We start from the raw sequence: 25,503 nt of genomic DNA, 5'->3' as shown, positions 1-25,503 counted from the left end.
CTTAAACTATTCTCCAATATGGGATGCTGACAGCTGAAGTGGCAAATTAACTCCTGCACCACAATACTGGCCCTGTAAAAAGAGCTGTTGTTTGTTTTTTTTTTTTTTTTTTTTTTTTTTTGGTCCCTAGTGGGTAACTCCATGTGCAGAGCACCTAATAAAACCTTCCATGCTCCTTCAAAACTGCAGATGTCTGCTGCTATAGATGTCTTCTCCTTTAGGGCAATTGCTCACTTGGAAATCAAGCCACATGACATCTGTCACCTAAAGAAAGAAGGGTTGGGGAGAGAAAGAAAGAAAGGAGGGAAGGAAGAAAGGTAGGTAGGCAGGCTGGTTCCACTTGGAAAAAAAGAAAGAAAAGGACATCAAAGAGGAAAGAGGAGGCGGTGGTAGGTTTTTCTGAGAGCGGGATATCATTGTGGTTTCTTGACCTTGACCCCATGTGTGTTGTTTGTGGACCTGAAACCTTATGACATGAAAAAGCTAGCATGTGAAACCTATGTTGAGCAATAAGATCACATGTTTCTAGAACCCGGAGCTAGATTAATTCATAAATATGAAATCTGGAAACAAAAGCAGAAAAATTGCCCTTCAATCCCAGACAAGGGGCTTTTTGAGAAGTCATTTTCATGAGTTTAAAATAACAAAAATTACAGTTTGACAAAATATTAAACATTTAGTTCAAGACAGAAATTGCCTTGCTGGATTTTAACCTATAAATCAAGACAATCAGCAGAGAATTTCATCCCAGCGTGGTGCCACACACAGTTTATGTTGGGCTGAGTTGCCAAGGTCAAGGCTGTGGTTGGATTCACTCGTGGGATAACTTAAAAAGATGGTGACATCTTTTCAATGTTTCCTTGGTAGCTGTTGCAGAGGCCTTGGCATTCTGTGACAGAAGCTTTAGAAGAATGGAAGAAATGCTAGAATGAGAATTGAATAAGTTGAAACTAGAGCTCTGTCAGGCTTCTGAGATCATGTGCAGCATCTTCCTCTGACTACTGAAAAGACGTCAGATCCGGGCGGTTCTGCGATAGAGTTGGCCTGAAGGATGGGGCATCACTAAGGCTTAACCAATGTCTGCACCTCCCCTCATTGGCACTGTTGCATTCAATCTGACTCGAATCCTTGATAAAACACTGTTTCAGCTATTGTAGGTGCCAGTCCATAGTGCCTTGAGTCTTGAACACACTCTGCTAACCTCTGCGAGCCTCTGTATCCGTCTACCTAAGGATCTGAAGAAAGGATATATTTATTTACTTTTTTGAAATGCAGAGCTAGAGAGAGAAGGAGATAAACTTCCTCCTTTGGTTCACTCCTCCAATGACTGTAAGAGCCAAGAGCTGGGAGCCAGGAACTCCAGTCTCCCACACTGGTGACAGGAGAACCCAAGTTCTTGTACAGTCTTTTACCCCTTTCTAAATGCATTGTCAGGGAGCTGGATTGGGGTGAAGTAGCTGGAATTTGAATCAGCGCTTTCATATGGGGTGCTGGAATCCAGACCGGCACCACAACACGAGCCCCATGGCTGAGGGCTTTCTCAAAAGTTACCATGCTCACACTCACTGACAGATGAAGTGGAGAGGAGCTGCCGCTCTCTGGGAGCAGGCCTCACCAGTGACTGAAGAAAACTTCCTTATTAATGCCCAGTACCTTACCCTTGGGGATGAGACAATGCCAAAACATGTTTGCACCCCATTTCCCAGGGTACCTATGGGTGTCTGCGGTCCATAGGCTCTGTCTGTGTTATGACACAAACTTTTATGGGTTGTCTCCATCCCTGCACATGTCTCTGACCCGCTCCAGTGTTTCCTGCACCTCCCAAGTGAATAACCTCAATTTGCATCTTCATTCCAAGCACCTGCTGTTCACTAGGTAGTGTAGTGGGAACAAATTGTGTAAGGTACCATAGATTCTGAGCTGTCAGACACCAGTGATAGGCTGTCATGAAAATGTTTAACAGAAGTCTCATGGTCCATCCCCACACTGACTCCACAGAACGAGTGTGAGGTTCATACTTGTAAACTCTTCAAAGAAGAGCACTTGGCATATAGTAACTGAATAATTGTTAGGCATTGTGCATATTACTCTGATAAGCTACAAGTGGGATACAGAGCAGTTTCTCATTAAAAATATCACTTCCTGTGCAGAAGCACTCAAATGTCAATGCCGTCAGCATTTTGGGAGGGAAACTTTGTCAGAGTGCTTTACTGCTAGACCTTGAGGATTGGAAGCAAAGGGCCGGGGAAGGGAGGAGCCAGAGCTGATTGGAAGGTGCAGCAGGAGCCCAGTAGGGCCTCTTGGTTTGCTAGCACCGTTCAGGGCTCTAGACTGCTCTAGACTGGGAGGAAGGCACATTCTGGAGCAGGCGACCCAGGTTTCTTTGAGTCCAAAGCCCTTTATGGAAAAGTTGCAGTGCTGATATTTGAACCTAAGTAGCACTCCATTCATTCATTCACTTATCATTTTTGCTATATTTCATTTTTTTAAATTAGTGCTTCAAAGGTTGTGAGAAGACTATCAAGTTTGTAAACCAGTGATGTGCAGTAAAATGTTGTATTTGGGTAAAACATCAGAATCGGGAACAAGACATTGACTTTTGCAGAAAAGGGGAGTCAGAAGTAGGGATACTTAATCTGCAGCTTGACAAGAAGTTGACCCTGCAGCCCATGTTCCCTTCATACCCCTCCAGGACTCTCTCATACTGGGGTGGGGGCAAGGTGCCGACTTTCTTTGAATGTGTAAAGTAGGGATCCTGATCCCAAACTCACGGAGCTGCCACAAGCATAGCAGAACAGGTGTAGGGAGATGCTCACTAGCAGTTGGGCAAGGGCAAGTTCTTTCCCTCTTCCCTCCAAAAGACCAGCTGGAAACGAGATGCAACTGAGTAAACCACTTCTGGTGAGGGCCACTGGACGTCTAAACAAACAGTTCTGACAACAAATAAAACACTCTCCCCCTCCCCACCGGGAATTCTAACCTTGGCTCTCTGGGGGTAAACATCAATCAACCAGTGGGCACAGAGTGTTAGGGTGTGAACTTTGGAGTTGGATGGTCTGGGTCCAAACCTTAGTTTATTCCTGATTCATTGTGCTGTCCTGGACTTTGATTTCTTCATCCATGCAACATGAAGGATAATGCTAATAACTGTTACCACCTAATGCTTTTATAAGGAACACCAATGGTATTGACCGCCTGGCCTACAGTGGGCACTCAGCAGATGTCATTGTTACTGAGAAGGGACTCCTGGCAGGAAAAGAAAGTGTCTGATGAGGTTGCTACTTCTGTGTCTCATTGGTTATCACTGAGCAACCTAAGTCTGCACAGTTACCACCTAAGATGGAGGGACCTCCCTCTTTTAACTTCCTGGCTACAGATGTTGCAAATGCCTCTTCACATGCTAAGGGCTCTTTATTGTGTACATCCTGTAATTGCTTGCTCAGTGGATGCAAACTTGGTGTGAATGTGTGGTGCCTGAACCAATGACATAGGAGAGCTGAGAGATGAGCACTCCAGCTTCCCTCTGAGAGTATGATTCTGGATGTTTCTACCATGAACTTGATCGTCACCCCACAGGACCTAATCCCAGTTGCCCACAGACAACATGCATCATTTCCTGCCTTGTTCTCCCTCTCAGTCTCACTCTCCCAGCTCTCTCCACCAGGGTCACCTGCTAATTAAGTTAACTGCACTGAGACTCTTCTTTGTGGGTCAATTTCTGGAGGAACCTAAATTCATACACTCATTGACTCGTGCCTCTAACCAAGTTTAACATGGGCCAACTGCAGTGCAAGATTCTCTCTCTCTCTCTCTCTCTCTCTCTCTCTCTCTCTTTCTCTCACACACACACACACACATACACACGCACACAAACCTGTGTGTACTCATGACTGTCTAGACAGCCAACACAAATCCCAGCATATTTTTCTCACTTGAATTATTTGGATTGGCTTGCCCAGGCAGTCCTGGACTCCCTCCAAAATTCTTCCAGCCCCCGCTTTCCTTCCGTCTAGGAGACTCAACCTCTGGAGTTGGCAGACCTTAGACGGGAATCGTGCAGGATTCCGTAAAGGGTGAATGTGGGCTGCTGCTGAGAGGCCCAGAATCCAGCTTTTCTTCTGTTCTCCAATGGAAGGAAACTCTGACTCTTCCCACCTCCTCAGAGATGAGGTCCAGACAGTTACTTCTCTGGAATCAGTGTCATGACCCAAGGTGACATTTGCACATGGAATTGAACGCAATCAGGGAAATGGGGCAAGTGTCGCTACATGGAAGCCCTAACTACAGGCTCATTCGGTCCCATAATTCACATCTGGGCTCCCAGGAGTCACTCTGGTGACTCTGTTTAGCAGAACTCAGGTGATTTGTGTATCTCCCGAGCCTAGCCCTTCAGAGAAACCTGCCAGGACAGCGTCCAGTGAATTCAAGGCCAGGAGGTGGAAAGGAGCTTCAGTAAGAACCTCCTGTCTTTTTTGTTCTCCCTGACGAGAGAGAAGGAAAGAGGAACCAGGAACTCAGCAGTGCAGAGCCAGGAATGGGAGGACTCTGATTTCAAGAGAAGACAAGCCAGTGGTACAGGATATCAAAGTGAGCATTTATTAAGGGTCTCACATACTGCCAAGCATTGAGTTCATAGGCACTTCTACACACTGATGTGTATTTTGCTCCTTGTATTAACAATCACTACATAAGTTTAGGGATGGTGAAACTGAGATTTAGAGAGAATGATTTTTTTGCTGTCCCAGACATGGCTCACAGGGAAGGGCAATGAAGTTTGACTCTAGTTTGTCCGACTCCAAATTCTTGTTCCTCCTTATGTAGAATCTGCTTGCTTAGAAGCACCATGCACTGTGTGTGTCCCTACTGACCGTTCTCCTTGCTGTGATCAGCAGTGATGTGCGAAGTGCATGGAAGCTACCAACATCAATCAAACATGCTCCCTTTCCGTGAAGTCCCTTTCGCTTTTGTGCTTTTTGTTTCTTTAATCACCGCATTCAATTATTCAATCATCTTCCTTCACAGACTCTCTCAGACTTATTTTTCCTGTTGACACCACCCTAGTCACTAAGCAGGGAACAGGGATGTGTAAGCCCTCATCATGCTTTTCACCTCAGCCTTCAGTGGGGGCTGCAGCCTGCCAGCTGTCATCTTTGCCCTCAGTTTATTAAGATAAGCTGTTGAGAAACAGCTTTTGTGATATAGCATGATCTTCACCTCATAGGCAGAAACTGACATCCATTGCTTCCTCTATCTTTGGGACACAGTCGGGGAAAGGATTGCTGGGAAAATGGAATATCCAGACTCTGGGTTAGAGCTAGGGTTACCTGTCCTGATACTGATCTTTGAGTGACTTTGATCAAATTGTTTCTCTTGTTGCGCTTTAAACTCTGGTCTGTAAGATGGGAGAATGGCATTTGATGCTTGTGTGTTTCCTGAAAGTGTTTTATGGACCTTTTCACAGGATCTGTTCATTCATTGTACACAAAACTCCTACAATGTGGCAGGCCTTGTTCTAAGCATTAGGAGGAGAGCAGTAAAGAAAAGCGAAGTGCCTGCTCTCACTGGCTTTCTTTGCTAATGATGCAGACTGACAGGAAATGCACATTTATGTCAAGTCATGGTAATGGCTAGGGAGACAAACCACTTGTCTCTGCTTACACAGAGACACAGCGCTGATGTGCCAAGTAGGGTGCCCATGGAAAGACTCGTAGTGGAGTGATAGATAACAAGGAATGTGCAAGAATGAGAAAGGGACCATGCAGAGACGGGGGCAGTGTTGTCTGGGCAGAAAGAAGAGAGTGATCCAAGGTCTGGGGCTTGGGGCCAGCAGGACTGGCATGGAGTCAGTTGTAGAGTAGCAAGGGATACAAGTTTAAGAGTGAACAGGGCACACGACCTGTATGTAAACTTCATAGGACTGCTGCATGTCACTGGAGAGTGTGGAGAAATGAAATGGCAGGCTCCAACTTCGATTTCAAAGTATAGCAAATAGGATGCAGATTGTCAAGAGGAACTCGGGAGATCAATTAGGAAACTTACAAAAGCCAGATCTGAACTGGTGGTGACCCTGTCGAGGATGAGAGCTGTGAGAGGAATACTCAGAGATGGAGTAACACTGATGAGATTGGCTGGTAGTGTAAATGTGGAAAAGGAAGCAAGCTTTATGGCCTGGACAGCTAGAAAAATTAATTGCCATTTAGAGGGATGAGGAATTCATGAGTTGAGGAGAGCATGGATTGAGGGAGGATTTTGGTTTAGGGCGTGTCAAGGTCAACAGCTAGGGAAAGTATGGTTCTTCTGAATCCACAGTTCAGAGAAGCATTCTGGGTTATCAGCACAGAAATGGTATTGAAAGTGGTTGTGGTGGAGGAGCTTAACAGGGAATGATGTATGTGGACAAGAACAGAGCTATGGAATATACTACCGTTTGGTGATGGAAGGGGAGAACCTAGGAGGAAGTTTGAGCAAGTAGCATCCTTTAAGGGGAAACTGTCCAAGGAAGACGCAGTAGTGAGCTGTAGCTAGCTGTGGACCGCAGGAAAGAGGAGTCAGAAGTGACTTCTGGGTTCAGCATTGGTCCATTTTCTGAGTAGTTTCAGTGAATCCATGGATTTGTTGGAGAAGGCTCAATGTGCAAAGCTCCGGATCCTGATCCCTTCCAGACATTTTGCAAGGGTTGTATCCAGGTTCTTGTCTCTCAAGGAAGAAATAATTCAAGGGTATAGGTAAAAGGTAGCATAGGGACAGGATTTCTGGTTAGCTAAGTGGAAGTGTACAATCCAGAGGAAGTGAGGTCATGCTTAAGAATGATCTGCACGTAGTGAGGTACAGGACCACTCCTTTATCTGATGTGCTCAGGAGGCATTGGAGATGGTAACATGATCTGACATGATCTTGAGGCATTGGGGGGTATCTAAAGTGGGATTTAAAGAAATATTCATAGGGAGTGACATTTGGGGGTACAGTGAGAATACTGTCCATTTCTTTGCCTTATTTTGAAAGTATCAAAAGTATGACATCAGGAACAAGATAGGAGTAGGAGTATCAGCTATGATACTTTTATGATGATGTTACAACTGCCTATAGGTCTTTTTAAAAAATTTTTATTTAGATGGTGCTTACATGGTTGATCAGGATGGGAAGGATCGAGGGTCAGGAAAAAGTAGGTGTGATTATTGTTTCTAAGTTTTCAATTTCCTTTTCCTGTATCTGGGGGGCAAGAGGAGACAAGGGGAGAAGCCACACCCAACCTTGCAACCACCCCAGTGTCTGGAGATGGGGAATGGCTACCCTGAATTGGCCCGGGGTGCTGATGCGGCATATGTTTCAAGAGTTCTACTCAGGTGGTTTTCATAGTTCTGAAATGTTGATCTTGCCGATCCAAGAGAGTCTCCACTTGTCCAGATATTTGCTGTCATGATTGGGCTGGGATAGTTGTCCAATCTGTTTCGCCCACTTTGCTCTGCTGTGGTAACAGATGTCTTCTGAAGGGCCCGATGGGCTGCCATATGCTCTATGTGGATCTGGGCCAGCCGTCAACTACTCCATCTTTTCCACTGAGAAGGACCAGTTCTCACAGGTGGGCCCAAGGTCCCTGGCCAGGTGACTTGGGCCCCACTGGACCCCAATTTCTGGGGGACTCATGGACCCAGTACCCACTGTGAAAGCAGGCCCAAGGATGCGGGCCAGGGAATCTGGGCCCCACTAGGCCTCCTGCCCTGGGGCTCATGGATCAGGCTATTCACTCTACTGTTGGGTCCAAGGACCTGAGCCAGGCAACCCAGGGTCTGCCAGGCCCGCTAACCCCTGGATTTGCCTATAGGTCTGACAGGGACACAGTGAGCAACCAGGTTGGACTATGTTAGGCCATGCAGATTCTGTGTGGAAGTTTCACAGAAACAGTAATTTTCTGCGATACAAATTGAGGTGGGCACTTGTGGGAGTGTAGGTGGGATTGTATGGAGGGGAGCAATGACCTTATATCCTCCTTGTTTATGTTGCAGACAGAGGTACACACACACACACACACACACACACACACACACACACACACACATATATACACACATGCATGTACACACACAACTGGAATCCAGAAGAATAAGGAAGAAACATCTTAAGTGACTATCACTGTTTTCTTGTATCAACACTTCTTAGTAGGAACCCATGACTATCTCCTTAATTGGTCAAAAGCATTAGGATGATTTTTGGCACACTGAGAATACTACAGAAGAAAAGTAATTGCTGATGTTTAGTTTAACTTTAGGATGTTAAAGATCACACCAGAAATATTAGTTTAAAAAGCTGAAAACTTTGCTTTGTGATGCTAAGTTTTTTTCAAAAGGAAAAAAAAAATGTCCTTGATAGAACATAGGGAGCAGAGACACTACAGTGTGAGCTGAGGACAGAGGAAGTCCTGAGATTTCTTGCTACATCATCCACAGGGAAATGGACTGGGGAAGGCTGAAGGACAAGGATGGGACATTATGTAGAAAGACATCTTTGCTGTTTTAGTCAAATGGCAAACTTTGCCCATTAGAGAGGGGTGAAGAGAAAAGCACATAGACAGGACCAGAGGTTGGTGAGCCCAGTGTCCGGGAGCTCCATGAGGGCCCAAGCCATTGCCTGCAAGCCACCTGCTCCACTTGATGAGAAATGAGTACAGTTCATACGGAGAGAAAGCACGTGAACTTTTCATTGCTTTCCACAATATGTGGAAGTGAATGTGCTTTCGACACATTCACTCACCTGTCCCACCATTTCTGTTGTATTTTCCATCTGAAAAGTCTCTTGGAATGCTGGAAGATTCTGCTGATCCATCAGAAGACATGCTACTTTTTAATGGTCCAAAACCCTTTCAAATTGCCCAAGGAAGCATGGATAAAGAGAGGACGCTCTTGACATTCAGTGGGACCAGAAAATGCAGAAGAGAAATTCTCCAATGCTTAACACTTAAATTAGGCTGCACATAAATGAGAGGCACCCCAGCTCCATTAGATTCCATCTGAAAAAGGGCTTCTGTTCTTCAAAGTGTTGGAGAAGGATTCTAGTATTAGCTCAAGTGTGGAAAGTACTGGCAAGGCGTCACTTCCATCTTTGGAGTAAGAAAAAAGCTGAACAAACCAACCACCAGTGACTTTCCTTAGGCAAGTCACAGAGATCAGGCTGTAAGGGAAGCCACCATCTTGACATCTGGAATATGTTCAAGGGAGCCCAGAGTCAAAAGGGAGGGGACACAAAACAAGGACTCTACAGAAATTTGAGGTTCTAATACCTTGAGTTATAGTAAATGTTAAACACAGCACAATTTGTAATCAAATTAACATACAAGCTCTCACACTAGTGGCCACATACCTTAGTTTCTGTTACCTGATATTATCTATGGAATTATCCCAAAAACCACACGACACGCCAAGAGCAGGGGAAAGCAGTATGAATAGCCAAACTACAATCAGAACCAGACCCAGGTAAAGCACAGGTCTTGGAGTTGTCAGTGAGGTGATTAAGGCCAACAGCAGCAAGGAGCCATCACGTGAATCATGGTTGCCCTTGATCTCATCTAATGAAAATCTTCATCAGGAAATACCACACTCTGGTCTACGTTAAGAAACATATCACCTTTACCTTTACTGAAGGGCATCTTACAAAGTAATTGACCAGTGCTCTTCAAAACTATTAAGGTCATCAAAAACAAATTCCAAGAAACACTTAGTTGGGAGGAACCTAAGTGAATGTGACTATGAGAGTAATATGATACATTGGATGAAATCCTGAAGCAGCAACAGGACATTAAATAGAAACTAAGGAAGTCCAAATAAACCACCCACTTTGGTTCACAATAATTTATGAACATTGGATCATTAGTAATAACAAGACCACTCTACCAATGGAAGGTGTGATGGAAGGTGTGAGAGGTAGTGGGAACTGGATGCGAACTCTGTGAGAAATCTCTATCTTTCGAATTTTTCTCTAACTCTGAAACTGTTCTGAATGTCAAGTTGACTCAAAGAAATTTAAAAATTGGCAATGTCTTTGCTAGTGATCATCGATTAAGGCATTTGCAGCTCTGAGAAACCATGCTTTTGTTTCGCTTTGTTCTGTTTTGACTTCAGTCTAGGGATTTCAGAGGCTTCGTTTGGTCTTGATCCACTGTGAAACAGACATGGGTCAGGAGTGGATGTTCAGATGCCTGCATTGCATATGAGAACACAGGGATTCAGTGCCTGGGCTCAGTTCATTACTCCAGCTTCCCAGCAGTGCAGACTCTGAGAGGCAGCAGTGATGGCCCAAGGGAATGGGTCCTTGCCCCCGATATGGGAGACTTGGATTGGGATCCCAGCTCCTGGTTCTAGCATCAGCTGTTGCAGCATTTAAGGAGTAAACCAATGAAAGGGAGCTCACTGTCTTTGCCTCTGTTCTCTCAAATAAAATTCTTTCTCTCTCTCTGTCTCTCTTTTACACACACACACATACACACACACACGCACACTACACATACACACACAGCAGGAACAGAAAGGCTGTCAAAGTTAAATCTCAAGAGACAGATAATATTGGTGGTAAATAGTATATTCTCAACCATGTTTTAGCTGAGTGACCTTAGCTATGCAACTCTGTCTCAATTTATTTGTCAAATATACATAAAAATAAAAGTACCTAGTTTATAAGATTGATACTAGTATTAAGTAAATTAGTATGAGGGTATTTCAAAGAAGTTTGTGGAAAAATATAATTAAAAGATAAATGTATTTTGGCGCAATACATTCTGAAATCTAGTCTTTTAGGGAGTTCATTCAAAAGGTATTTTTTTAAAAATTTTATTTATTTATTTATTTATTGCAAAGTCAGATATACAGACAGGAGTAGAGATAGAGATGAAGATCTTCCATCCGATGGTTCACTCCCCAAGTGAGCGCAAACGGCCAGTGCTGTGCCAATCTGGAGCCAGGAGCCAGGAACTTTCTCTTCTGGGTCTCCCAACGGGTGCAGGATCCCAAACCATGGGGCCATCCTGAACTGCTTTCCCAGGCCACAAGCAGGGAGCTGGATGGGAAGTGGCGCTTCCGGGATTAGAACTGGTGCCCATATGGGATTCTGGCGTGTTCAAGGCAGGGCTTTAGCCACTAGACCATGCCACCGGGCCCACAAAAGGCATTTTATGAAAAACATCCATGCGTGGATTTTTTTTTTCTTCAGCAACTTTTAATTATAAAAACCTTAAAAAATGAAAAATCAGAAGACAACAGTCTGGCAGTACAAAAATATACAACTGGAAGAGATTACTACCAACTACATCTGACAACTTATTCCAAGTCCATATCCTAAAAATAAAAGCTTATTTAGAATAATAAGCCAGTATGGCCAGAACTAGAACTCTTCCAAAATCAGAGCTGAACATTCTGGAAAGCTGACGCAAGGATCCCAAAACTTAGCTGTTTCAAACATCTCGATGGTCAATGTCAAACTATGCAGCACTGTATTAAAACGAACTCTACAACAAAAGCTACCAGGATTTCTCATCCAGATTATGGGCTGAGTGCAAACCACAACTGTTTGCAATCCAACAGGTGGAGCTGCCATCTACAGATCCCACATCTTACCACAATTGGCAAGAACCTCAGGTGTGTAAGTGGTGGCAAAGGGCCAGCTCCAGGTCTCCACTACTTTATCCAATTGCTTTCAACATTTTAAGATGCTTTCAACTTTGTAAGAAGCAACCACAATAAAACTGAGAACCATGACAAATATTCTCAAAAAGCTCCTTAATGTTTGCTTATCACTAAGTGATCTCCAATGGACACATGTAATCATTACATAAAAGGCATGGATTTCAAACCTTTTTTGCATCACAATAAATTTATTTTTCATTTCATTTTTTTTTCAGATTTAAAAAAAATCCTTGTATTTGTGTGGTGCTTATGCAGTGTCTGGGGCATGATAGGTGTTTTGTCTACCTCTGTGAAATAAATGAAGGACAATCATTTGAAAGTATCAAGCAGTGTTTGGGGGAAGCAGTAGCATCTATGGTCAGCATATGAACCTTTTTCTGTTATAACACCATGAGTAACATGGGGCTGGGCATTTGGCCTAGTGGTTAGCGTGCTCATGTCCCAATTAGAGTACATGGGTTTGAGTCCCAGGAGTACTAGCTGTACTCCTGATTCTAGCTTCCTGCTTAGGCACACCTTGGAAAGCAGCTGATAACAGCTAAAGTAATTGGGCGCTCACCACTGACATGCGGGAGTGGAGTTCCAGGCTCCCAGCTTTGGTCCCTTGCCCTGACTCTACTGCAAAGCATTTGGGAAATGAACCAGTGGATATGAACCTTTTTTTTTTTGTCTCAATGCCTCTCAAGAAAACAAAATAAAACATAAAGCAAAAACAAATCCACATGATCATCCGGCATGTTTGTTTAATATTAAGTAAGCAAATTTTATTTATCTGGCATTGTCATGATAATAGTTTCACTTGCATATAACCAACCTAATCACCAATAACACACAATGTTGGGGTGTTTTGCTTTGTTTTGTTTTGTTTTAACTATGAACTTATTTGGACTGTCCATGACCTTGTGCATTTCCAAAGTGCCTTCCTTTCCCTGGTTCAAGTGGATCCTGCCATGGAAATGAAGTTACTGCCGGAAAACAGATTTTCAGGCTCACTCTGTTGGAAACCAGCAGTGGAGCGTTTTCAGGAAGCTGTCCCAGCCTCCCCACAGCCATCACCCATATCCTTCCCAAGCCTCTGAGACACATTTTCTTCTTCTGCCCTGGGAATGAAGTGTCACACCTGGTGAACTTGCACGGGTTATGTTCTGATGATGTGTGTACTCTCAGGAAGTTGGAAATGAACAGCCAGGCAGGACTAGACTACTTCTAACTTCCCTTTGTGTCACATTTGCTGCTGCTGCTGCTACTAAGGCTGTTTTCCAACCATGAGCCTCAGCCGAGGATCTTCTGTTCTCACATCCCAAAGTATTTTCCAAAGTTGAAGGTGTGGTCCTGGTGTCTGGAGAGCAATGTGGATGTTCCTGGTGGATAAAGCTATCCAGAGGAAAATTAAAAAGTCCCCAGCAAGTCATGAGACCAGACTATTGGGTGTCTCATATCCTGGCTGCAAATGCTGAAGCTGGAGAGTTCAGCAAGAATCTCAACAAAGGCAGAACTGTTGGAGTAGCTGACAGTTGCCCATGGTGACTTAGGTCCCAACGCCTATTTGGATGTGTGAGATCTAGTATTTCCTAATGTCAGTGTCATTACTTATGGTCAGACTTGACGTGGCCAATATGGCTGATGTGTGAACTTCAGAGGAAGGCTACAGCAACCTACTGCTTAACTAGATATCATTCCATCCCCTCTTTTCTTACGACTATCAGTGAGTTATGAACTAAATTCACAAACAAGTGCACTGGCTGCCCTGTCATATCCATCCCTATGTCTTACTTCTCATGTATTTTTCTTAGCTTGAAGCAATTCCTCCATTATTAAAGACCCTTTTATTTTTTCTGTGTTCGGTCTCAATGCTGTCCCCAACCTGAACAATTTGTCCTATAGCTTCCACAGGAACACATTAAAGATACATCAGTCTTATATCTTGACATTTTGTTTATGTAGTTAGTATCTCCTGACACCTTTCATGGTATATGAAGATATAGACAGATCTCTGAGTGAAGCAATGAAGCAATGAGATTGAAACTGGGAGACAAGTGCTCGGTTGTCACATGTAAGAAAGGGGAAGAGACAATAGAAGGTGCAGGTGAGAGGCAGGAGTCCAGTTTTGCACATTTTGTATAAATAGGACTACACTCTTTATACTCTTTTATGACTGACCTGGTTCATGCTATCACACGTACCACACTTCATCTGCTATGACTGGATAATGTCCCTTTGCATGGGTATATGATGTCTCGTTTGGGTATATAGTATCTTATTTGCCAATTTGTCAGGAGATGGGATTTGTGTTGTCATTGCCTTTGGTCTGTGATAATGTTACTGCAAGCATTATGTGCAGGCTTTTGTGTTAAACATTTATAACATGTTTTTTATTTCTCTTGGAAATATGGGTAAGAGTGAAATGCTCAAATGATAACTCTATGTTTAACTTCTTAAGGCTCTTCCAGAAGCAGTTGCCAGTGCCAAGGATCAAAAGCCATCAAGAGCCATTAGCCAAACCAAGGAACAGAAGTCTTCAGTCAAATTCTAGGCTGAGGTAAGTTGTCATGATTTCTGGGTTTCTCGGAGTGTCCATTGTTGACTTCATGGAAGAGACTGTCTAATGTCGTTTTCCCACAGTTGTATCTCTATCTTCCTTTTATGCAAACAAACACTGGTATCAGAGAACAGTGAAGAGGGAACCCTGTGGTGAGCCAGTAAAGAAAGGATGTCAGAAACACCAGGGGAAAATAGCTATAGGCCCCAGAAAGGCAAATCGTAACCATCATGAAAAAGATTTTTTAGGGTATGGCTAGTGTCAGGTATTGTGATTTTTGGCAATTTCAGGGAAGACTTGGTAGAAGAATCCAGATTGCAGAGAAAGTCAACAGAGGGCAGGGAGTGCAAAGGTGGTTCATTTGTTTGGAAATTCGCAGTGATGGGGGAAAAAAGGAGATATCTCTTATCTTTAGGTTAGAGGGGACTTGAGCTGATCTATGAAGGCAAAAAGCTGAAGTGTTTCGATGCAATTCAGACAAGAAGATGAGGGAAGCCAGGCATTTAAAAAGCTGAAGAAGGGATGGCTGCACGACCAGGGCTGGCCAGGGAGCTGAGAGATAAGGGACGAGAGTGATGGGGCTGGGGAGATATGCTCTATCTGAGAGTCTGATCACACCTTCTAGAGTTTTCTACTGATTATACCCAGAAGTCATAAGGACATACTAGGGCACCAGCTGTTCTCCCTCTCACCCTCCCTCCCATGCCCTTCCCCAACACATGATCTGCAGTGGGGGAGGTCAACTCAGGGCTCTCACTCTGACCCCACGCTGCCCTCACAGCCATTTTAAGTGCCAAGGCTCCACAGACACCCAGGGCACTAGCAGCCTTTTCGCCTGCCTTACCCATTCAAGGAACACTGGAGTCTGGAGTCGAATCTTCAGAGTGAGTTGTTGAGATTGCTGACTTGCTCTGAGCATTTGCTGTGGCCTACTTGTGGCAGTGGGGTATCACTGATGGTGAGTGTGAGTTCCTGAGCTGCCCTCCTCTCAGGGGAGCTTGCTCAGCAGCACTTCACCTTGCTTCATCCTTAGCCAATCTATTCTACATGGCATGTTTTCCCTTTACAACCCCCCAAGTCTTCCTAACAGAAAAGCCAGGAAGTAGTTCATTGTTTCTTAAAAGCGGAAGCGATAGTGCTGACTTTCGGTAAGGCTTTGTCATTCCAGTTAATAGCCTGGGTTTATAAAGCTTGGCGGGGCTTTCCTCGGAGGAGAAGGAAACCCCCATTGCATGCACTCACACTTGTTGCAGCCCCTGGTTGATATCAGAGGCATTTTAATCAAATCCAGCCTAGAGAGGCAGCTTTTGTTACGCTGACTCCCAACTGATAATTAGCTACTAAAGTTTGACAGTCTCAGAAAAAATTGCTCGGCATGACTACATGCAGTTTAGGATCCAGATTACAAGTTTCTTTTGGCGGGGGGCGGTGAGGGGTGGGGAAAGCTGTACTGTCAAGTAAAATGAGACCCTTTGCTGTAGAATACCAGGACATCTCCCCGCTTCTGAGCAGTGCACCTGCAGTAGATTCAGCGGAGCCTGCAGAGAAAGTGGAACAGGCCCGGGCTCCCTTGCAGATCTGAATGTGGCCCTACACAGTCGGCCCACAGCACAACGTACCTTGGCCTCCATAACTCCCTCCGCTTCCATAGCATGGTTGTCTTTGCCCAAGCTGTTTGCACCCAAGGAGAGTCTTATGTTTTCATGGCAACTGTCTGGAGGTGCAAGACAGATGCTCTTACCTGAGGCTCTTTGGTGTCTTGGGGTTTTCTTCAAGTCATACAGGGAGGCTGGATAGGAGGAAGAGGCTGCCCGGTTTCTTGGCAATGTTATCTGGGAATTTACCTACCAGATTACACCTAGAGGACAGAGGTTAAAAATCAAAAGCTCTGGGAAAGCTCTGGGAGGCAACAGTAATGGCTCTAGTAATTGTATTGCTGCCACCCACATAGGAGACATGAATTGGGTTCCTTGTTCCTGGTTCCTGAGTTTAACCCTGGCTCAGTCCTAGACACTGAGTATGTTTGAGAAGTGAATCAATAGATGGGATCTCCCTCTCTTTCTCTCTTGTCTTCTTGCTTCTAAAGTTTAAAGCAAATTTAAACAATTATAGTCCCCTTTTGAGATTCTATTCTAGTAAATCCACTGTGAGTTAAAAATATCCAGAGTGAAACATGCATTAAATCTTTCTAACCTATTGAATATCACTGCTCAGTAATAGTCCATGGCGGAGCACTGCCAGTGTTTACTGGGACCTTCACCCACTTCTACCACCCAGTGTTGGAGACAGCATCCTACCCCATATGCATAGCCCAGGAAAAGATCAAGTCCAATGTATAATTATGCTTTTGAAAAAAATGTATTCATTAATTTGAAAGGCAGAGCCACAGAGAGAGTAAGAGACAGTTATCTTCCACCGACAGGCTCATTTCCCATATGGCTACAACAGCTGGAGCTGGACCAGTCCAAAGCCAGATGCCAGGGGCTTCATCTGGATCTCCCACATGGGGACAGTGGACTAGGGATTTGGGCCATCCTCCACTGCCTTCCCCAGCAGACTAGCAGGAAGCTGAATCATAAGTGGAGCAGGTGGGACTTGAGCCAGCATCCACATGGGTTGCCAATGCCACAAGCAACAGCTTCACCTGCTACACCACAACACTGACCTCTGAAGTGTGTTCTCCCTAATACATATAATTTTTTGTACCATTGTGAAATCAAAAACTTGTTAAGCCCAGCCATCTACAGTTGGGGACATTCTGGATTATTTTGGGACTCAATATCAGGATTCTTGACATATGCTTAGTGAAGTGTGCAGGCCATAGTAGGGGCTCAAAAGCCATGCGTTCATAAATGCCTGTCAACAACTTAACCTGTTATTTACCTAACTCGGCAGAATCTGTGCAGCTCACTAACCATCATGAGAAATAATTCAGGGATATAGGACCATTGTAGTTCTTTAGCTTAACATGGTTGAATGAAGAAAGCTATGTATCATATTTTTTGTTAAAAAATTATTTGTTTATTTGAAAGGCAGAATTACCCAGGGTCGGGGTGGAGATCTTTCACTGATCCACTGCCCAGATGCCCACAGTGACTGGTAGTGAGCCAGGCTGAAGTCAGGAGCCTCTTCCAGGTCTCCCACATGGGTCTTAAAGGCCCAAGCATTTGGGCCATCTTTGACTGCTTTCCAAAGCACATTAGCAAGCTGGAATGGAAGTGGTGTAGCTAGGACACAAGCACCCATACCTACTATTCCACAATGATGTCCCCTATTTCTGGCATTTTAATTCCTTTCATACATGTGTCACACCTTGAAAGCAATTTCAAAAATACTGATTTCAGGTTCAACACAATAGCCTAGTGGCTAAATCTTCATCTTGCATCCATCGAGATTCCATATGGACATTGACTCATGTCCCAGCTACTCTACTTCCTGACTGGCTCCCTACGTGTGGTCTGGGAAATCAGTGGAGAATGGCCCAAAGCTTAGGGCCCTGCACCTGTGTGGGAGACCCAGAAGAAGCTCCTGGCTCCTGTCTTCTGATTGGCTCAGCTCTGGCCCTAATGGCCACTTGGGGAGTGAGCCAGTGAATGGAAGATCTTTCTCTCTAATTCTCCTTCTCTCTGTAAACCGGACTTTCCAATAAAAATATTAATTTTATTTCTTCCTCTTGAAACTCTATGAGCTAGGTGGTGTTTAGTGCTGTCAGCCCATTTTACAGATAAGAAAAACAAAGGTCCAGAGAAGTTTCAGCAGTTTTGCTTGACTTGCACATATAGTAAATGAAGAGGCAAGACTTTAAGTTTATTAATGCCACACTGTCTACATTTTCTGTAGTTCAGAAGCAAAGTATGCTATCTCCAAGGTTCTCTCTTTAATGTAGCTAGTTTAAAAATAAGGGTTTTTTTTGTTTTTTTTGTTTGTTTGTTTGTTTTGTTTGTTTTTGCAAAGACAAAATCCATGACTCAATACCCATACAAGCTTTCAGTCTAGAATCCAGGCCACTAAGTGTGCAGGGCAGGCTTTGAAAGTGACCTCATAAAAAACACAAAGTTGAAATGTCTCTAAGGATTTTAGCTAAGTAAACTGATTCTAATGGGGAAAATAGAATCTTTTCCCAGAGTTTCACAGGAGTGGAAACTGAAGAGTGAGAGCTTGTGAGAAATAACAGATACTTAAAACAAAAATCTGAATCATAATAGAGGAGTAGTCAAAGTAGAAGGGTTTTATAAAAGTAAATAGGTAAAACTGGTATGGCATTTGGAATAATTTTTAGAATCATGTAATTTTAGGTCTGAAGGGGGCCAGAAAAGGCACCCAAAACTCCTTTCTTTTATAAAAAGAAATAACATTTTGAATCAAAATCAGGACTAGCTAAATAATTAGTAGACCCCAATGTAAAATAAAAAAGCTCCTAGGTTGAAAATGATCAAGAAATTCAAGTTAGCGATAGCAAATGCTAAACCCAACTCGGATTTGTGGAAGCATAGGGCCTCAGGTAACTGTACAGGTCACATAACTAGGAAGCCAGTCCTGGTCATAATCTTATATTCATGTGGCACTTCATACAACCTTTTCATAGATGTCTGAGTTCCATAACACCTCAGTGGAATAGAATTAGCATTGTTTTCTTTGAAAAAAAAATTTCCATGCAAGAACGAACTTATCAACCATGACATTTTCATTGACCAAATGACTCTCTGTTCTGTTAAGCATCAAGATACTAGCTGTTGATATCAGATTAAATAGGAAGTAGTTCATTTACTCCTGCAGCTTCCTTCTTTGGCACCTGCCGTGAGCACTAGGACTGTCGAATATTTCAGACATCACAATAACTCAGTTGAAGAATATGAATTAACCCTGTCCCCAAAGCACCAGTGAGAAAACTGAGAATCAGAGAAATGAGGTTAGACACTCAAGGTCACAGATTAGTTGGTGAAATAACTGGAATTTGTATATAGGTTGATTAATTGTTATTCTATGATATCTTTTTAAAGTAAGTATTAAGGGGAGGAGAAAAATTTGCCATAGCAGTCAAGACGCTACTTGGAACACCTAAATTCCACGTGGAGTGCTTAAGTTTTGAGTCCTAGTTCTGCTCCCAATTCTAAATTCCTGCTAATGTGCACCCTGGGAGGCAGCAGGTGATGGCCCAAGAACTTTGGCCCTTGCCACCAACAGGGGAGACCCAGATGGAGTTCTGAGCTCCTACTTTTGGCCTGATCCAGGTCTGGCTACTGCAGGTATTTTGGGGAGAGAACCAGCAGACAGGAAATCTTTGTTCTCTCTTACTTGTTGTTTTCAAATAAACTATAAATAAAAAACTTGAGTAGTATTTTTTTAAAAAGCATTGTTCTCTAAAGTAAGATTCAAGTATGAATTATAAGTTGTCTCCCCAGAAAATTAAGGCCACATCAAATAGCAAGTCACTATTTTCCCTTTCTTTCTCTCCTGCCACAGTCTCCAGGATAGACATGCAGAAAAATAAGCATGAGCATCTTGTGCATTTTAGAGAATTGTCCTAATAACTGAATTAAATGTCACTAATGAATCTAAGTTCCACGCCCAGGGCAGAGACACTGAACGATTGCTCAGTAAACAGGAGCTCTCCCCACCTTCTAGCAAGTTGGGAAAGTCACATGGCTATTTCTGGCCAAAGGATGACAGACAGGTAACATCCTCTCCAGGTGAAGGTAGTGAAAAGCTTCTTTAAAAGTCTATGGATGCTGTTCTCCTCAACTCAGTGATGCCAGAAGCCCTGTGTGGAGATGCCTGGATCACAAGTTGGGACCGTAGTGGGCCCTTGAGTACTGCTTGGGAAGGAGTCATGGGATTTGTTGTGGGCAAAATAGATGTTCGTTGGCAAGTCACTGAGATCTGGGAGTTGGTCATTGCAATGTAGCCTACTTTCATGCTGGCTGCTACTGTACTCCTGTCCACAGGAATCCCTGCATCCTGTTGCATGTCCTGTTCCTTATTTTTTTCATTCTGACTATAATTAACATTCAGAAAGGCTTTCACAATTCTTTCTGCTGCTTTTGGTTTCTCCTGAAAGCTTATGATAGCAATCGAGAGTAGGTTATTTTCAAAATCTGAGGCCTCAGTCCATTTGATGTTGCACTGAAGGTGTTGCACTGAAAAGTTTAAGAACATCTCAGAGTCAGAGTCCTTGATAGCTATGCAGCCTTTCTAACCAAGTGCAACCAGGAACGCAGGGCTTGAACACTGAAATGGTAGGCAGTCAGTTGTCATTAACACAGGTGCAATTCACTCATAGAAGACAGTAGAAATACAGCTACTAGATGGCAGGGATTAGGATGGGGATATTCCAAGGCCACTTAGCCTCAGAAGGACTAAGTCTGAATTTTTGTTTATTTTCTCAAGATCCGCTTGTGGCATACTGAAGACTATACATTTGTGATGTAGTAACCATATACTTCAAGCATTCTAATTACAGAAGATATTGAGTCAGTACATATTAATTAGCTTGACTGAATCATTTGCTTTGTAAGACAAAATAGTGATTATTTTGTATGGCCCAAGTAAATGAAACTGTAATTTATTAACAAAATCTCCAACAATCTGAAAATAGAAAACCCCATAGTGTCCCACTGGGAAGCCAGGAGTGGAGTTGTTGTTTAGACTTCTTTTCCTAGGTCCAGGTGTTCCCATCTGTGCCCTGCCACTGGCCGTGATTTGTTCTGGAAGACTCCCCCATGTGGGGGCGCAGACTTTCCCAGAAGCCATGGATTGTCCTGGGGTCTCTAGCTTAGAGACCAGAGTGATCGTCAAAGGACACTGATTGGCCCTGCATGGTGGTGTTGGACCCATCACTGCATCAAGCAAATCTGCAGGCTCTGATCAGGTGTTGAGTGTGGTGGTAGAGCAGGGGCCCCTGCGCAGGACTGACATCACCATTAGCGTCACCAAGTGGACAAACACCACCCATGCTTTCCACACCCCTGCTAGTCATTCACAAAGCAGAGCTGTGAGTCCAGGCTGCATTTCAATCTCACTGCCATATACAGTGTCTTTCTCATGTCCCTGAGTGGGGAAAAGCTTGAATGACACATCAGAGTGAGGGGGCGGGCCAGGAAGACAGAAATCATTTTGGGAAGGCCCAAATGCCCACCCCTTAAAAAAGGAATGGGCAGACAAAGCAGGAAGAACCAGAGGGTGAGAGCCTATGGGAGAATATAAAGCCAAGACTGAGAAAAGCACCAAGATCCCAGCCTAAACCCCAGTCTTCTCCCTTCCAGAAGCTGCTGCTATTTTTTTTTTCCAGAAAGCTCTTATCCCTCTCAGGAAGAAACTCAGGCTGAGTGCTCCATTAATCTTTCAGAAGGCTCCTTTGGCTCCTTTGGGCAGAGCTGGGATGTTTGACTTGGCTCCCTTGTGGCCATTTTCCATCCTGAAGGCAGTGGAACTTGGCACACCAAGCCAGTGTAACTGCAGGACTCCTGGCTGTCATGGTGGCAGCTTGGTGTCACCTGGGAGCCAGCTGCCAGCTCTGCCTCTGAAGGGGTTTCATACTTCGTTCTGAGCCAGGCTCTGTCCTACCACATTGGGTTTTTTTAAATACTTATTTTTATTAGAAAGGCAAGATTTACAGAGAGAAGGAGAGACAGAAATATCTTCCATCCATTATTTTACTCCTCAAATAACCACAATGGCTGCAGCTAAGCCTTTCTGTAGCCAGGGGCCAGGAGCTTCCTCTGGGTCTCTCATGTGGGTGCAGGGTCCTAAGGATGTGGGCTGTCCTCTGTTGCTTTTCCAGGCAATAGACAGAGAGCTAAATCAGAAGTGAAGCAACTGAGGCGTGAACTGGCACCCCTGTGGGGTGCCAGCACTTCAAGGTGCAGGATTAGCCTATTGAGTCACAGCAGTGGCCCTAGCATATACTTGTTGCTCAGGCCCACTTGCTGCATGAGAAATTCAGAAGCAAAAACTAAACCTAGAGTTTGAAACACCACTAGCCCCTCAGGCAGGCTCAGTGAGCCTAGCACGGGAGAGGGAGTAGTTGAGATACAAGGAATGTTGAGATAGTGGACAGAACGTAGACGGATGCATTACAGAGTGAGGTGGTGTAAACAAACTGGTATGAGATGTCGCGCATCAGTGAGATGCTGTCTTAGTGAAATCCTCCATGCTGCAAGCCCTGCAGTAGGTAGTAGAGTCGTAGTAGGGATGACTAGGAATGGACTGTGGGCAGGCACACATTTTCCCTATTCTTGATGTCCCTCCCCATGTAACTATTAAGAGCAACAGTATCATAATTGCAAAGTAGAGGAATTTTGAAGTAGACGAATAAATAGAGCACAGAAATGAGGGTAGGATTTATGTGAGAAGAAATGAATGCACAGTCATGTGTGAGTGTGGACAACACCACGTGGAGAGGCAGCTGTCAGGCACGGGCTGGAGAACTGTGTATAAGGAGAGAAAGAGAGAGAATGAGATGAGATCAAAAAAGGACCCAAAAAGCATATAACCCTAGTCTAGAAACCCCCAAAAAGCAAAAAGGGTGCTACCATTTGCATCAGTCCCTTTTACAAGATTAGGGGATATTGCTGTAACTGAAGAAGCAAAAGGAGTGAGGTTTGATGTGTGTGAAGCTTTCTGGGAGTTTCATGATGTCTCCACATGGTGTTTAGCTTCCACATGGCCATCGTGGTATCTGCTCTTCCCTGGTTGCTTAATTAGACACAGGTGGGTCATGGGAAACCATTTTTAAGGGATTGGGGTTACAATGCAGAACTGTGCAGAAATCATGAAAAAATGATTGCAGCTCAATGTATCCTCCCTAGTTTCCTGCCTAGTTCCCCAGTGTCAGAAATAGTCCAAACTCTCTGAGCACCCAAGTCTCTTGAGATGTTGAGGGATGGTAGTTTTGTTAACTGAAACTACACACTCAATGATATTTGTTATGGAAACGCCAGCAAATTACTCACATCCCCACTCTGATTGGTTGATAGGCCAAGCCCAAGTAAAGCTGTAAGGTTTAGGCCAGCAGGTGTCCTTCCACCACCCAGTCCCTTCACATTCCATGGGGAGGATTGCTGTGCTCTAGTGTTGTCTAGACTAAATTAATAGTCCTTTCGTCTTATTTCCCTTCACCTCTTGGTTTTTAGTTGTTAACGAAATTGGCAGGACTTGTTTTTTCTTTCCCTTGTCATCTCCAGATCAGACTGTAGGTGTCAGACAAAAGAAAGTGATACAGTGGCAACAAAGAACCCTCAATCTCACTGGCTTAACAAAACAGCAGTGACACCTTTCCCACATTCTGTTATCAGTTGCCGAGGCAGGACATGACATCTATAGACCCAGCACATCTCAACAGGGATATAGCTGTTCGTCCTAACCACATAGGCCCTACCCAGACTGTGAGGTCACATGATCACCACAGAGGCAAGAAAGAAACATGGTCCCTTCCCTGCTAGCAGAAAAGCTTCTGCCTAGGACTGGTGCACATCACTGCCACTCCTATTTAACCAGCCAACAAGTCATCCGATCATGGCTAACATTGAAGAGAGTAGAACAATGGATTCCTGTCTGGTGTTCAGGAGGAAGAAATCTAGAAATTAACCTAATGCTCACCTTATTGACCATCACTCTCTGCTTCTGAGGAATTAGTTACCATTTATAATGGAAGAATGACTGATTGTACCCTGGTTGTCATTCCTCTGTCAGGAAATTGTGTTTTTGTGCATGTGTGTGTGTGTGTGTGTGAGCATCACAGGAAGTGCCTTAGATGAGTAGTTACTCCTCTAAGAATTGAGGCCTTAGGAAGGGAAACCATGGCCATGGTCACACTCTTTGGGTAAACAAACGCTTGCTTAAGCACCTTTGAATGCACTATGGGAAGCTGCTCCCTAAACTCTGCAGCCTACCTGATCTCCCACCACCAAATGACAATCATTGTGCCAACCCAAACAGCTGCACAGATTGTCAACCTAAAGCAGGCTAGAAATATGATCCCCTTTGACTTTTTGTGATGCACAAATAGGTGCTTTTTGGGCAGGGGGAAGTGTTTTTTGAAACAGAGTGAAGACAACAGGTTTGCAGGTTGATGACGTAAAAGCAAGTCACGGGCTGTTTGTAAGGTGACCACCATCAGGTGTGGGTGCCCTCTCAGAGATGCTCACAGGTATCTTGCTTATTGTTCAGGCAAACAATGGAGACCTGATGGTCACAAGGACTCTTGATTTTATCCAGACTTCACCCAAGACCCTGTCTTAGCCCAAGCTGCTGGCTTCTGGACAAGAGGAATTTATTTCTGTTTTGAAGGCTGCAAGGCTGGCCATGGTGCCAGCATGGTCAGATTCCTGTGAAGCCCCTTATCTAGGTTACAGATGCATGACTTTCTGTGCATCCTCACATAGCAAAAAGAGGACCCAGAGCTCTCTGGGGTCTCTTTTACAAATCCCAACCATGAGGGTTACACCTTCCTGATGTCACCACTATCTGGAGACCCTAACCCCTTAATATCCATTGCATTGGAAAACTATGACTTCAATGTACAAATGTAGACAGAACATAAATATTCAGTCTGTTATATCACCCAGCAATTTCTACTGCACCTAGTTATCTACTACTTAGAGTGTGGCTGATTGGAGGCAGAAAGAGAGTGAAGGGGAGCAGAGAGTTCAAAAAGAGCTTAGAGAAGGGAGAACTTGAAAGAGGTTGTGCAGGAACAGTTCTCTTCCAGAAGTGCAGATTGCAGCCACTGACCTTAGATGGGGGAAGCAGGCCACTGGGGAAAAGAAAGATTGGTCTTTTGGATGTCTGGGCTGACCTAAGGACAGATCAGGCAAACCAGGCAGTTTGGAAAGCACCTGCCAGTCGTTGCCGAGGAGGAGCTCCAAAGTGAGCCCCAATGCTGCGTCAGTATATTGTTTGTATTTATAGTGCAGTTTCTAAATCTAGCAGCCAAAGCATTCAGAGGAACTCTTGAGAACGAAGGCAGGAAATGGACTTGTAAGCAGCATCAAAACTCTGTCGGTTTCCTCTTCCTCTTTCCCACTGACAACATGATTTTTAAAAGGATGAAAAAGCACTTCTTTGCCAGAGTGGTTAAGCACTCCGGATGTTAGATCACCTGCTCCAAGATTTCAGCTGCTACTTGTAACTTTGTTCCTTCTCAGTTTTTAAGCTGGTCTCAAGCCTCAGTCCCTGAGGCCGACTAGAAGGCTATATAAAAATAAGTCCCTGATAGAGCTCCCAGGCAGGAAAGCAGATGCTGTAGGCCTAAGTGATTTTCACAGTTTGAGCTACATGGGCCTTGAGGCTGCCTTT

The 25,503-nt window shown here is 44.1% G+C and overlaps 1 long non-coding RNA gene across 1 annotated transcript in view; it reads left to right on the top strand.

Moving 5' to 3' along the window:
- LOC131482056 (uncharacterized) overlaps positions 1–14,208 on the top strand; it is a 92,652-nt gene extending 78,444 nt beyond the window's left edge. Inside the window, exon 3 of the long non-coding RNA XR_009246740.1 lies at positions 14,110–14,208. This is a non-coding gene — a long non-coding RNA (uncharacterized LOC131482056). The remainder of the gene's footprint in view (positions 1–14,109) is intronic.
- The last annotated feature ends 11,295 nt before the right edge of the window (positions 14,209–25,503 follow it).

Source organism: Ochotona princeps, chromosome 15, assembly GCF_030435755.1.
Source record: "Ochotona princeps isolate mOchPri1 chromosome 15, mOchPri1.hap1, whole genome shotgun sequence".
In the NCBI taxonomy this organism is placed as follows: domain Eukaryota; kingdom Metazoa; phylum Chordata; class Mammalia; order Lagomorpha; family Ochotonidae; genus Ochotona; species Ochotona princeps.
Note: the sequence above shows the minus strand (reverse complement) of the source record. Positions and strands in the feature narration are given on the sequence as shown.